This window comes from Pelophylax lessonae, assembly GCF_965119305.1.
Source record: "Pelophylax lessonae genome assembly, chromosome: 8".
NCBI lineage: Eukaryota > Metazoa > Chordata > Amphibia > Anura > Ranidae > Pelophylax > Pelophylax lessonae.
In genome coordinates, this window is record NC_138775.1 from 18559914 (window position 1) to 18575702 (window position 15789).

The 15789-nt window shown below is 42.8% G+C and overlaps 1 protein-coding gene and 1 long non-coding RNA gene across 2 annotated transcripts in view; one reads left to right on the plus strand and one right to left on the minus strand.

Moving 5' to 3' along the window:
- Positions 1 to 8056, plus strand: part of BSN (bassoon presynaptic cytomatrix protein) — a 220681-nt gene extending 212625 nt beyond the window's left edge. The window contains exons 11-12 of the mRNA XM_082265336.1: positions 1124 to 1190; positions 7680 to 8056. The gene's annotated coding sequence lies outside the window, so the exon portion shown is untranslated. The remainder of the gene's footprint in view (positions 1 to 1123; positions 1191 to 7679) is intronic.
- A 1062-nt stretch (positions 8057 to 9118) lies between these two features.
- LOC309561436 lies at positions 9119 to 11520 on the minus strand. Its single transcript, XR_014225566.1, has 2 exons — positions 10570 to 11520; positions 9119 to 10402 (listed from the first exon to the last, which is right to left on the minus strand). It is a non-coding gene; the product is annotated as an uncharacterized lncRNA (long non-coding RNA).
- Positions 11521 to 15789: the final 4269 nt, after the last annotated feature.

Consider the following 15789-nt stretch of genomic DNA (forward strand, 5'->3'; position numbering starts at 1 on the left):
GTAAATGTGGGGGTCCTGAATGGAATATAGATGGTGGATACTGGTTTGGGAAATGATGAATAGTGTTTTGGGAAATGGTGAATAGTGGTTTGGGATATTGGTTTGGGAAATGATAAATAGTGGTTTGGGATATTGGTTTGGGAAATGGTGAATAGTGGTTTGGGATATTGGTTTGAAAAATGGTGAATAGTGGTTTGGGAAATGGTGAATAGTGGTTTGGGATATTGCTTTGGAAATGGTGAATAGTGGTTTGGGATATTGGTTTGGGAAATCGTAAATAGTGGTTTGGGATATTGATTTGGGAAATGGTAAATAGTGGTTTGGGATATTAGTTTGGGAAATGGTGAATGTTGGTTTTGAAATGGTGAATAGTGGTTTGGGATATTGGTTTGGGAAATGGTAAATAGTGGTTTGGGATATTGGTTTGGGAAATGGTAAATAGTGGTTTGGGATATTGGTTTGGGAAATGGTAAATAGTAGTTTGGGATATTGGTTTGGGAAATGGTGAAAAGTGGTTTGGGAAATTGTGAATAGTGGTTTGGGAAATGGTAAATAGTGGTTTGGGATATTGGTTGGGATATTGGTTTGGGAAAAGGTGAATAGTGGTTTGGGATATTGGTTTGGGAAATGGTAAATCGTGGTTTGGGATATTGGTTTGGGAAATGGTAAATCGTGGTTTTTGATATTGGTTTGGGAAATGGCGAATAGCGGTTTAGGATATTGGTTTGGGAAATGGTAAATAGTGGTTTGGGAAATGGTGAATAGTGGTTTGGGAAATGGTAAATAGTGGTTTGGGATATTGGTTGGGATATTGGTTTGGAAAATGGTGAATAGTGGTTTGGGAAATGGTGAATACTGGTTTATGAAACCATATACTGCCTTGGAGGCTGTAAGGACACTCCTCTTCACTGGGTAGCGGAGGCTGGACAATGCACATCTCAGGGCTTTGTATAAAGTCTTGACCCAATCTTTCTGCTGAGAACGGTTCCTGCACATTGTCCTGTTGCCGCTGCACAATGGAGAGACAATGAAAAGAAATTCTGGTATGGCTGTGTCTTTTGTCACCATCACCCACTTTAAATGATGACATGTCCAAATTGTCCTCTCTCCTAAACCAACATAGTGGAGATCCAGCGATGGAGACATATGAAGCCCCCACATACCTGCAGCACTGAACTCTGGGTATAAAAGTGAGTATATATGTAGTGTATATGGAGATAACAGACTGAAGATACTGTACGGATAGGAGTTGGGTTAGATAAGGGTTACTCTACTTGTCAAAGCTTGAGAATGGTTTGGAGGGTGAAAATTAAACTAATTTTTGGTTAGGACTAGACCAGGGGTCTCCAAACTTTCCAAACTAAGGGCTAATTTACTGTCCTTTGGACTAGGGGGGCCAGGACTGTGTCCAGTGGTAGTAAACAATGCACCATCATTGGTATTAGGGGGAGGATTTGCACCCCATCATTGGCGTCAGTGGGAGGAACAGTGCCCCATTATCGTCAGTGGGAGGAATAGTGACCCATCATTGGTGTCAATGGGAGGAATATCGCCCCATAATTGGTGTCAGTGGGAGGAATATCGCCCCATAATTGGTGTCAGTGGGAGGAATTTCGCCCCGTTATTGGTGTCAGTGGGAGGAATAGTGATTCATCTTTGGTGCCAATGAGAGAAATAGCGCCCCTTCATTGGTGTCAGTGGGAGGAATAGTGCCCCATCATTGGTGTCAAGGGGATTAAAAGTGCCCCATTGTTGGTGTCAGTGGGATGAAGAGTGTCCCATTGTTGGTGTCAGTGGGGAGAATAGTGCCGCATCATTGGTGTCAGTGAGAGGAATAGTGCCCCATCGTTGGTGTCTAAGGTAGGAACAGTGCCTCATTGATGATATCAGTGGGAGTAATAGTGCCCCATCATTGGTGTCAGTCAGAGCCCCATCGGCGTCAGTGGGAGGAATTTCACCCCATCATTGGTGTTAGTGGGAGGTATAGTGACCCATCATTGGTGTCAGTGGGAGGAATAGTGCCTCATCGTTGGTGTCTATGGTAAGAACAGTGCCCCATTGATGATATCAGTGTGAGTAATAGTCCCTATCATTGGTATCAGTCAGAGAAATAGTGCCCCATCGTTGGTGTCAGTGGGAGGAATATCACCCCATTATTGGTGTCAGTGGGAGGAAAAGTGCCCCATCATTGGTGTCAGTGAGAGGAATAATGCCCCATCATTGGTGTCAGTGGGAGGAATAGTGTCCCATCATTGGTGTCAGGGAGAGGAATAATGCCCCATCATTGGTGTCAGTGGGAGGAATAGTGTCCCATCATTGGTGTCAGGGAGAGGAATAATGCCCCATCATTGGTGTCAGTGGGAGGAATAGTGTCCCATCATTGGTGTCAGTGGGAGGAATAATGCCCCATCATTGGTGTCAGTGGGAGGAATAGTGTCCCATCATTGGTGTCAGTGAGAGGAATAGTGCCCCATCATTGGTGTCAGTGAGAGGAATAATGCCCCATCATTGGTGTCAGTGGGAGGAATAGTGCCCCATCATTAGCGTGGGAAGAATAGTGCCCACCATTGGTGTGAGAGGGAGGAATAGTGCCTCAAGGGCCAGATAAAGGTAGGCAAAGGACCGCATCCGGCCCCTGGGCTGCAGTTTGGAGGCCACTGGACTAGACCCAGTTTGAATATTGTATACAGATAACAACAGACAGGAACTAATATGTCCTTCAAGGGCCGTTATGCCTTTGCAGTTCCTTTTGGTATAATTATGGTAACTGCCAAATGACCAGGAGGAAAGTAAAGTCTCCAATAACAAAGTAAAATGTGTCATCATTAATGGGGAACAGAGAGCCATATTATGCAGATATTCTGTATTCATTAAATGGAATCAAGAAATAAAATAATCGTATTTCTTTAAGATAAACAAACAATCAATAACAGTGAAGCGATTCCTATAACAATTCATTCATACAGTTCATTCATACAATTCATTCATACAATTCATTCATACAATTGTGGAATTAGTGACACTTTATTAGAAAAAAAATGTGAATCTTTAAATACGCTTTAAAGCGTGCCGAGAATACTGGAAGAGTTGCACTGATATACCCGATGCAAATGAAGTCTGGTGGAGTATGATGGTGCAGAACACTTCCAATGGTGGTGGAAAATGAAAGGACTGATTGCAGCACCTTTGAGCACAGAGACACTTTATCATTTTTAGCACAAAGACATCTCACTGTTGATGAAATAGATATTTATTGGTGAATAGTTGATAGCACTGAGACACTTTGATATTTTGAAGGACAGAGACACTTTTTTAGTTCATTAATTTTACACTTTTTTGTCATGATTTATGTACGTTTTAATTTGGTGTATGAAAGAATTGTTATAGGAAGCGCTACACTGTTATTTATTGATTGTTTTTTTACTGTGTTTTAATGATTGCACAGCGGTGGTTTAGCAGCTCCTAATATAAAAGTATATTACTGTTGCTTTATAGCTTATTGATAGGTGAGGTGATAGGAGAGTTATATCAAATTTTTAGTACTATCTATAAGATAAGCACTCAACATGCAAATTCGTTTGGTGGGGAACCGCGCTCAAATAAATAAATAAATAAATATCTCTCCAATAAAGTGAATATCAAAAATACATCAATAAAATAATAAAATAAAATAAGTGAAATTCAAAAATAGATAAATTACAAAAAATATATATATTACAAAAAAAATAAAAAAATAAAAATATAAATATATATATATATATATATATATATATATATATATATATATATATATATATATATATATTAGTGACTGTGAGAGTCCATGGTGAATACGAAGTAGTAATCTATATTGCAATGACACAATGGGCTAGGTGGGACTTTATTGGCACTTTTCCACTGCAAGTACCGGCTCGGCTCTACTCGGCCCTGCTTGGCCCGGTTTGCTTTTCCACTGCTGGTAACGCATGGTACGGTGTTGGAACGGTTCGGTACGGTATGGTTTGCTTTTCCACTAAAGTAGTACTAAAGTTAAGTGGGTGGGATAACAACGGGGTGGGTGGGATTCTCTGACCAATCAGTGGCTAGTAGTGACTGCATGCAAAGGATTGTGGGATATGGTAACGGGTATGGTACCTGTTGGAACCACAATCGAGTAGGTACTGTTTTTTAGAGCCGTACCGTTCGGTTCCATGCAGTGGTAAAGCGCCGCCGTACCGTACCGTACCAAACTGTTCCTACACTATACCATGTGGTACCAGCAGTGGAAAAGCACAAAAGCGAGCCGAACCGTTCGGTTCCATGCAGTGGAAAAGCGCCATAAGTGAGACCCCAGCAGGTAGTGCCCAGCGTCTCCATCCCTATATCAAGAAAAAAATGAGTTTGAAGGATTATAAGAGGTGCATGGAAGTCAGCCAGCCCCCAATCTGATGTACTCACCCTCCAGTCTGTCACTAACCAAGTAGACCTGTCTCTTGATACAAAGAACAGGGGTTTAGTTGACACACATTTGCAAACGCATGTGTAAGCTGCAGAGCCACTTCATGGCACCCTGTTTTATCTGCAGTCCTAACACTTTCTAATTTAGTGTCTCCACACTGGGAGCACATGGCTGCTAATGGATGGATGGGGGAACAGGAGACAGCCCAAACCTCCCCCAACCCACCCCCATCCATGACTGGTCTGTTGTCTCAAAACTCAAATAACTAAGTTGTAACGATGGTACAAACTGGAAAGGACCAGCCGAGAAGCATTACACCTCCATCCCCTTGGTGGATGCAGTATAAAGACCCTGACTCCAGTGAGTCCTCTCTGAATCGGTCCATCCGACCCCGTCCTCACTCGAGTCCTCAGTGTCCTGTGTAGCAGCAGCCAGCAGAGATGAAGGCTTCGGTGACACTCTGACTGCTTCCCTCACCCCATTTAGACCTTTCCATTGTCCTTCTCTCATCTCTGCTGGCTGCTGCTACACAGGACACTGAGGACTCGAGTGAGGTCGGGGTCGGATGGACCGATTCAGAGAGGACTCACTGCAGTCAGGGTCTTTATACTGCATCCACCAAGGGGATGGAGGTGTAATGCTTCTCGGCTGGTCCTTTCCAGTTTGTACCATCGTTACAACTTAGTTATTTGAGTTTTGAGACAACAGACCAGTCATGGATGGGGGTGGGTTGGGGGAGGTTTGGGCTCACTGGAGTCAGGGCCACGAAACACCTTAGTTATTTTTCTTGATATGAGATACATGATACCAGGCATCCTTTTGAGCACTCTCCGTAGTCTATCACACCATTCAGTTCTGGCAACAATTTGAGTCAATGGATACATTTTAATGTAGGTTATATGTATGTGTCCCCATACCCTGCCTTCAGGTCCGGCAAGACTGTCCATTCCCATGAACCTGGTATTGGTCTGACATTCTTGTTGAACAGACCTATGAGAGGAGCGCTGGATCCATTGGTGAGAGGATAGCTGAGAGGTTTTCTCTTAACATCTACCAATATTTTGCTTTCTGCTGTCTATGATCCCTGTAAAAAGGATCATAGAGTTCCGGTAGGAGGCTGACTAACACTTCATGGTGGTGGCTTTCCTTCACATGGTTTCGGGCATTGAGGAAATATATGAACTTTTATTTGGGGATTAAGCACCATTTCTGTGGAAATTCTTCTTTTTGGAATGACTTATTCTTTTTTGATTTGATATTTTATGGACTTATCAGTTATTCGTTTTTGAAGGATATTAGCGCTACACTATTTTCTTTTATATGCTTTATTGGATCTGTTTTTCTTATTCAGGATCAGGTGTTGGCTGCTTGTTATATCAATTTGTGATTACATACACATTTATCATCAATAAGCGCAGCAATCCCTCTACATATCTATATTGCAATAGTGTCCAATCTGATAAAGTGCTCTTAGTGCTTAATGTAACTGGTAATGGTGGGTATTCACCATGGACTCTCACAGTCACTAATATATACAGTGTATATATATATATATATATATATATATATATATATTTTTTTTTTTTTTGTAATTTATCTATTTTTGAATTTCACTTATTGGAGCAATATTTATGTCACTTATTAGAGAGAATTGAACCTTACTTATATTTTATTGATCTAGCTTTTTTTATCTAGCGTTCAACCACATTGTTGTTTGGACGAGCGGCTCAAAAATCGGATTATTAATATTCATTTTGTTATATTTCCAACCACTCTATTTAATCACGGATTGGTTTACACATTTATGTTTCACGTAGACGTACACCGATATAATATCTTTTGACCATCAATCACAATAGTATTTAACAAATTATTTAATATTTTGTTTTTTTTCCACTCGATCAATTGTTATCCTGTGCGCAGTGATGGGACAAGGTCATCTAGAGCCCGGGGCAAATATGCCAAATTGTGCTCCACCCCCCCAATTATTGAGCGCTTATCTGCATGCTTAGCTTCAATTCTCTCATTCCACATTTGCTCCCATGCTCCCAGCACAATTTTGCCCCCCCCCCCCTTCTTAACACAAATCCTCTGCCCCTCAAATTTCCCCTCAGAGCATGCATAAAATAAATCCTCTCCCTCCACCATCCTAGCACAATTCCCCCCCCCCCATCCCCCTTCCTAGCACAAATCCCCCACCCCCAAGTTTCCCCTTCTAACACAGTTGCCCCCCCAATCATCCCTACTAGCACAAATCTCCCTCCCCAAAAAATCCCCCTCCCCCCTAGCAAAAGTCTTCTCCCACCATATTGCCTTTTCTAGCAAAAATCCTCCAAATCCCTCACCCAAACCATATTACCTTTTCTACCCCCCAAATCCCCCACCCCAGCACAAATCCTCTTCCCCCATCTCCCCTCTCAACACAAATCCCCCCCCCCCCAATCACCACTAGCACACCTCCCCAAATTTCCCCTTCTAACACAGTTGCCCCCCAATCAACCCTACTAGCAGAAATCTCCCTCCCCAAAAAATCCCCCCCCCCCCTAGCAAAAGTCTTCTCCCACCATATTGCCTTTTCTAGCAAAGATCCTCCAAATCCCTCACCCTAGCACAAATACCCCCCCCCCCCCCCAAGAAATTTTCCACTTCTAGCACAAATGCCACCCATTCATCCCTACTAGCACAAACCCCCCTCCTCAAAAACATTCCCTTCCTAGCAAAAATCCCCTCCCCCAAACCATATTACCTTTTCTACCCCCCAAATCTCCCACCCCAGCACAAATCCTCTTCCCCCATCTCCCCTCTCAACACAAATCCCCCCCCCCCCCTCCCCAACCACCACTAGCACACCTCCCCAAATTTCCCCTCCTAGAACAATTCTTACCTTCTGCCGCAGCCCCCAAATTTCCCCTCCAACACAAATCCCCTCCCCCAATCTCCTTGTGGTGCCCCTGAACCTCACGTGATGCCACAGTGCCCAGGGCAGCCGTCCCTCCTGCCCAGCCCTTGTCCCAGCCCTGCCTGTTTGCATCCGTTTAAGTGTGCATTACACTTTATTTTCCATACTCAACATGCAAAGAAGGCCCCCAGATTACTCTGACAGCGAGTTCCTGGTCATTGTCAATGTCTGTCTTGTGATTTCTGTTTTATGAATGAATTGGAGATATGATGTCTCTGTGAATTGAACTCTGTTATATACACTTTGTGCTTATGAAGGAATGACTGTTTCTCTCTTCTACAGTCTTTGAAAGGAAAATGGATGCCCCTGATGGTGACCCCTGAACAAGTAATTATGTATTGGATGAGGCCCTTCCTGTGATCCTTCATAAGAGACTTTATAAGAGATTATGAAATATACGAATATATGAACAAATGTTCCTTCTGTAGGGGGAGCCAGGACACTTGGGGGTAATTCTTGTTCCACGGGAGGCAGAATCCACTGGTTCTTTGTATGATCTTATACTCGAAGTTCTGAAACCTGGCACTTCTCCAGCCTGTCTTTATATGTCTTCCGTGATCTCCACTAAAGAGCTTTGAAAAAAGAGGGCTCAACATCTCCTACAGCATTCCATTTCTGACCACCGGTAAGATCCTGTGCTCCTGCACCGTCAAGGAGCCCGTAAAAAAAACCAAATCCAAAGGCGCCAGGCGTCTGCAAAACAGACAAGCGAGGACCTAGCACTGTTCATCCTTGTGAAACTCGAGGCCATAGGACTCTGAGAGGCAGTGTGTGGACTGGCTGAGCTCCACCTCAGCCAGACATTTCTGTCAGCGATCAGTAAGCCATCAATGAGCCATTGCAATGGCGAAAAAACCCATGTCTGTATCTTTTAATTTGTACTTATGTTCATTTCAGAGCAGCCTTAACCATTCCAGATTCACATACTCATATACCTCATATTTATTTTGCTCTTCAGCGTTTGCGTACTTCACCTCATTATTTTTTTATTTTATTTATTTTTGTACGTCTCTCTCTTTGTGATCAGATTAGCACATAGGGTATCTCTAGAAGCAATAGAGAGCAGTCAAAGAGCACAAAAAATACTTAACGAAGAGGGAGATTCTCCCTTTTCTATTGACTGTGCAATTTCACTTTTAAGCCATCGCCAGCCGGCACGTTCAAAGAGATGACACGGCCTTCGACGGAAGAGCCTCGTACTTCTGCCGCATGTTACCTTACACATTTCCCCCGAATTGCTCCAGTATTGTAAAGTCGCTCCTGTGTCTGCTTTTTGGTTGGGCGATTCCCTGTCCTGTTGAGCATGCTCTAAAGCTGACTGTCTCCTGGTCCTGCCCATTTGGCGCTTCCATCCATTTTTTTGGGTTGCGGCAACTGATTATCATGTCTGATTGTCTATGCAACAAATTTTGGGAGGGGAGGGGGGGGGGAGGGTAAAACCGTGTTCATATCCTACGACATTTCAATGTTATGTATATGGATTAATTTATAATATGTGCTATTGAGATTGATATGTTTATATTAATGCCCCGTGTGTATGATGTTAGTGGCATGTTTGACCTCTCCCAGGACTTTGCCAAAGGCTAGTAGCCATATAGCCTGTACAATGATTCGTCTTTCGTCATAATGCATGGCTAGCAATTCTTGTACTTTGCACGGTTTCATCTCATTTATGTTTATTACAGATTCTTGGTACAACAGGTTTTATTTTACTATTTCCCCCCCAAATATCCCTGGACTCTCAGTAACCCTGTCCAGCAGTCTGTGCACGTGGTGTAATCGATGAGGTGAAGGTAGATCAAAGGAGATGTTCACGTCAAGCCAGAAAGTCTGCTGTGTGGAAAGTCGCATTCTGTTAAAACTTCTTGATGACTTGATACATTTTCAGGAATCAATGTTTGGGGTCAAGTGTTGGAGAAGAAATGGTGGGTATCCTGATCAGGTGCCCAGGTATCCAGCCCTGAAGATGGAGCTCCATTAAAATTGTCTTCATGTGTCCTTCACATCCAGTGGGAAACTTTACAGAGAACGTTCAGAACGTATATTTGGGGTCAAGTGTCGGAGAATCAATGGGTGTTCCATGTATTCATGGTGGGTATCCTGACCAGATGCCCAGTTATCCAGCCCTGAAGATGGGGTTCCATTCAAATGGTCTTTCTGTGTCCTTCACATCCACTTGGAAACTTTACAGAGAACGTTCAGAACGTATATTTGGGGTCAAGTGTCGGAGAATCAATGGGTGTTCCATGTATTCATGGTGGGTATCCTGACCAGATGCCCAGTTATCCAGCCCTGAAGATGGGGTTCCATTCAAATGGTCTTCTTGTGTCCTTCACATCCACTTGGAAACTTTACAGAGAAGGTTCAGAACATATATTTGGGTTCAAGTGTCAGAGAATCAATGTGTGTTCCATGTATTCTTGGTGGGTATCCTGACCAGATGGACAGTTATCCAGCCCTGAAGATGGGGTTCCATTAAAATTGTCTTCTTGTGTCCTTCACATCCACTTGGAAACTTTACAAAGAAGGTTCAGAACATATATTTGGGTTCAAGTGTCAGAGAATCAATGGGTGTTCAATGTATTCATGGTGGGTATCCTAATCAGGTGCCCAGGTATCTAGCCCTGACGATGGAGCTCCATCCAATTGGTCTTCTTGTGTCCTTCACATCCACTGGAAAACTTTACAGAGAACGTTCAGAACGTATGTTTGGGGTCAAGTATTGGCAAATCAATGGGTGTTCCATGTATTCATGGTGGGTATCCTGACCAGGTGCCCAGGTATCCAGCCCTGAAGATGGAGCTCCATTAAAATTGTCTTCATGTGTCCTTCACATCCACTTGGAAACTTTACAGAGAAGGTTCAGAACATATATTTGGGTTCAAGTGTCAGAGAATCAATGGGTGTTCAATGTATTCATGGTGGGTATCCTGACCAGATGCCTAGTTATCCAGCCCTGAAGATGGGGTTCCATTCAAATGGTCTTCTTGTGTCCTTCACATCCACTTGGAAACTTTACAGAGAAGGTTCAGAAAATATATTTGGGTTCAAGTGTCAGAGAATCAATGGGTGTTCAATGTATTCATGGTGGGTATCCTAATCAGGTGCCCAGGTACCTAGCCCTGACGATGGAGCTCCATCCAATTGGTCTTCTTGTGTCCTTCACATCTACTAGAAAACTTTACAGAGAACGTTCAGAACGTATGTTTGGGGTCAAGTATTGGAAAATCAATGGGTGTTCTATGTATTCATAGTGGGTATCCTGACCAGGTGCCCAGTTATCTAGCCCCAGAGATGGAGCCCCATCCAACTAATTTTCTTGTGTCCTTCACATCCATTGGGAAACGTTACAGAGAACGTTCAGAAGGTCTTATTTGGTATTATCATTCACATATCACTAAACTGTAAATGTGCATCAGGAACACACTACACAAATGAGAGGCTAAGAGAAGGAAATTTTATATCAGGAATTGGGGTGACGGAGTAGCTTTGTGCCGCTTTACAATCTCTCTCCGTATATGAGGGTACATGGGCCTCCAGCAGATGTTTGTAATGTGACATTGGAGGTCTCCTCCTTTGATGGATGCATTGTAACCACACAAGCAGTTCTTATTGTCTAATAACCTATATACAGTGGAAGAGAAATATTTCTAGCTATAAGGAGGTTGTACAATTTTTATGCTGGCTTCCTCCACCCAGCTACGAGGCCACATAGATATTAAAGGGGGGGGGGTAATAATAAGTGAGATGTTCAGGGGGAGGGTGACACCACTCTTGGATGCGCACAGATCCAGTTCATTCGTCTGGGGACATTTTGCAGTCTGCATATTCGGTTCTGTCCGCTGTTTCTTTGGCCATCATTGTATATAAATGTACAGTGTGTAAATGTTACGGTGTTATAAGTGATGCAAACAAAAAAAAAAGAAGGAAAAAAACACAAAAAAAAAAAGCAACTGTACAATCCAGCATGACAACCAATAGCCACGTGTGCTGTTGTCAGCGTTCTTATAAGTCCATCTGCCAACCTTTATGCTTTTTTGTGTATAAAAGAAAGATATATTCATATAAAGAGATAGGATAATATATTATGGCCGACTCTCCACGACTGTAGGGTGGGCACCACCTGAAGGAACGTTCCATGGGACGACACCACCACTTCCCCGGGTGGGTCCAAGGCCCCAAATATTGGTCTGGTTGAGTCGGGAGGGCAGAAGTGTAGAGGGAGGGGAGGGGAGGGAGGGAGGGTGGGGGGGGAGAGAGATGAAAGTTATGTATAAATAAATTCTATTTAAAAACCTAAAAAAGATTAAAGTTTACAGTTGTAAGTGCAATGAGCTGAACCCTTGATATGACAATTGTAATTTGTGTCTGTCCTGCTGTAGTATCTGAATGTGTCACCCCATGTATTGTAATTCAGTATCCCGATGACCCTAGCAGATACTTCTGTGACCCCCAAAATAAAGAGGAATTGATATGACTCGTCTCATTTCTGAACTCTTCAATGACCCAACTTCTTGTTCCTGGTGAGATACATTATCCAGGTCTCCTCCTGCCACAATCAGCTCCACCTATTCAGTCGCATCTATTGGCACTTTTCCACTGCAAGTACCGGCTCATACCGGCTCGGCTCTACTCGGCCCGGTTTGCTTTTCCACTGCTGGTACCGCATAGTGTCGGAACGGTTCGGTACGGTATAGGTTTGCTTTTCCACTAAAGTAGTACTAAAGTTAAGTGGGTGGGATAACAACGGGGTGGGTGGGATTCTCTGACCAATCAGTAGCTAGTAGTGATTGCATGCAAAGGATTGTGGGATATGGTACCAGTTTGGTACCTGTTGGAACCACAATCGAGTAGGTACTGTTTTTTCAGAGCCATACTGTACCGTTCGGTTCCATGCAGTGGAAAAGCAAACCTATACCGTACCGTACCGAACCGTTCCAACCCTATACCATGCGGTACCAGCAGTGGAAAAGCACAAAAGCGTGCCGAACCGGTACGGTTCCATGCAGTGGAAAAGCGCCATATTATAAGTAAAATATTGGCTCCGCCATTGCTCACCTTCTTCTGCAGACTCTAGCTAACTGACATTCATTTTGATCTTTTGTCTCCCATACTTACCAAGTACTCCACTACTCGTCTAAGTACTCTGTAACCCAAAACAATTATTCAGATAAGTAGGTTTGCCTTCACTGTTTAGTTTCTCACAAAGTTTTGAAGCCAATAGGCTATGGTAACCCCGATATACACTATATTGTCAAAAGTACTGGGACACCTGCATTTACACGCACATGCACTTTAATGGCATCCCAGTCTTAGTCTGCAGGGTTCAATGTTGAGTTGGCCCACCCTTTGCAGCTATAAGAGCTTCAACTCTTCTAGGCTGTCCACAAGGTTTAGGAGTGTGTCTTTGGGAATGTTTCACCATTCTTCCAGAAGCGCATTTGTGAAGTCAGGCATTGATGGTGGACGAGAAGACCTGGCTCGCAGTCCCTACTCTAATTCATCCCAAAGGTGTTCTATTGGTTTGAGGTGCAGGCTAGTCAAGTTACTCCACCCCAAACTCGCTCATCCATGATGGACCTTGCTTTGTGCACTGGTCTAGATTTGTTGTTGGGGGCGATTATGGTGTGGGGCTGTGTGACAAACACAGCCACTGTATATTGTCCTTTGTATATGCATTCTGTTTATTGCATGTGTATACCTTTAAGAACCAAGTGTTTGGAGTGTGGTTTAGGTGGAGAGAGTGAGAACTATTTCACTTGGGACTATCATATGTCTGAGCAGTGTCCCTCAGGAGATGGGTGGGGGTTTGTTATTGTTAAATACCTGCCTTCTATTGTCCTATTGTTTCTGTCTGGCAGAGTAAGGTTATATGGGATGCTCAGCTTTGTGTGTGGAATGTCTCGAAGAGGGAGGGGTGTGTTTTTCAATAAACAAGGCAGTCTAGTTTTGACCTCCAAGCCATGTGTCGTCTGGTTATTGGAGGGTTGGGAATATTATACGCTACCAGGATTATTGTATGCTGTGCCTGACTACCAGTGGAGATATCGTGGATCATACTGCTACTCCTCTACAGGCTGTTTTTCAGGGGTTGGGCTTGGTCCCTTAGTTCCAGTGAAGGACAATTTCATGCTCCCCAATTTGTGGGAACAGTTTGGGCATGGCCCCTCCCTGTTCCAACATGACTATGCAGCAGTGCACAAAGCAAGGTCCATAAAGACATGGGTGAACCAGTTTGGGGTGGAGGAACTTGACTGGCCTGTACAGAATCCTGACTTGAACTCGACAGAACACCTTGGGATGAATTAGAGTGGAGACTCTTAATGTCCAGCGTCAGTACCTGACCTCACAAATGCGCTTCGGGAAGAATGGTCAAACATTCCCATAGACACACTCCTAAACCTTCTGAACAGCCTTCCCAGAAGGGTTGAAGCTGTTATAGCTGCAAAAGGTGGGCCAACTCAGTATTGAACTCTTTAGAGTAAGACTGGGATGCCATTAAAATTCATGTGCGTGTAAAGACAGGTGTTGTCCAAATACTTTTGACAATATAGTGTAAATCTCTCATGAGAGATACACTTTGAAAAGGATGGAGTACCTACCATTTCCAGTTGAGGTGGAGACCCACACTGATAGTCTGCACAGCAGAGGAGTGTTCTTCATTTCCTACATAAATTTTACATCTGTGTTGACTTTTCTAGTTGGTGCAAATCGCATTGTAGTCTTTTGAGTAACACTGCAGTCCTTATGATAACATAACCATCTCTACAGTAAGATAACAGTCTCTGACTACATGAGAATCTATCTAGCAACAGGACAGCCTCTCCTTTAACTTTCCCAGCCCCCCCAGTAACATAGCAGTCTCTCCAGTAACATAGCAGTCTCTCCATTACCTTCCAATCTCCCCAGTAATATGGTAGTTTATCCAATAGGATGTCAGTCTCTTTTTGACTTGCATTAACAGAGGCTATGGTATGATGGATAATGGTGCAGCTCCATCCAAAAGAATGGGAAATTAATATATTAAAGTGGTTATAAAGGATTTTTTTTTTTTTAAATAACATTTCTATACCTACCTGCTCCGTCCAATAGAATTGCACAGAGCAGCCCCACACCTCCTCTTCTCTGGTCCCTTGCCGGCCCTGTTGGCTCCTCTGCTCTGTCAAGTGCCCCCATGGGAAGCCACTTCCCACAGGGGGCACTTGTGCATGCTCGCTACCAAGCCCCGCTACTGCCTCCATTGACACAGACAACACCCCCGCTCCCATCACTGGCTTTGATTGACAGCACTGGAAGCCAATGGCTTCTGGTGCCCCAGCAAAGCTAGTGAGACCCGGACGTGAGGGGAGAGAAGAGCTAAATCGAATGTGGGTTTACATAAGTATAGTGGGGGGTCAAAATTAATCTCTAAACATTTTTTGACCTTAATGCAAGAAATGCATTAAGGTAAAAAATGTTTAAGCTTTAAAACCACTTTAAGGTTGCCCATGGGACTTTAACAGGAGTTTCACCAAAAAAAAAAAAAGCAAATTCTAAAAATATATACAATTTTATTGCAAACCCAATAAAAGATTCCATATAAGTTGCATAGAGTACATAAAAAGTTATAAGTAATTGTGACATGTATACATAGAAGAGCAATCGATTGTTCTCCTAACATTCTACGCATTTCGTAAAGGATAGTTCACTTCATCAGGAGGCAAACGTGTTAATATAGGATATCAGTAGAAAGACCATTAGTACACCATGTTCCAGAAGGAAAACCTACTAGTACCTACCAGTCTCTGTTAGCCTCCCAGTCTCTCTAATAACATATCAGTCTCTCCACTAGGATGGAAGTCTATTTACTATATGACAGCTTATGTGGCTCATGTCCAAAGTTAAAATAGCTATACATAATAAGAAAAGAACATTTAAAAAAAAGGGTACACTATCATGATTTAACCACTTTAGCCCCGGAGGATTTGGCTGCTCAATGACCAGGCCCTATTTTGCGATTCGGCACTGCGTGAGTTTAACAGACAATTGCGCGGTTATGCGACGCTATACCCAAACAAAATTGATGTCCTTTTTTTTCCCACAAACAGAGCTTTTTTTTATGGTATTTGATCACCTGTGCGATTTTTAATTTTTTGCGCTATAAACATAAAAAGAGCGACAATTTTGAAAAAATAACAATATTTTTCACATTTTTTATATGAAATTCTTAAAAAAAAAAAAAGGTAAAAATCAAAAATTTTTAACATTTCAGGCCAATTTGTTTTCTGCTACATATTTTTGGTAAAAAAAAATTGCAATAAGCGTATTTTGATTGGTTTGCGCAAAAGTTATTGCGTATACTAACTACGGGAAAGATTTATGCCGTTTTTATTGTTTTTTTTTTTTTAACTAG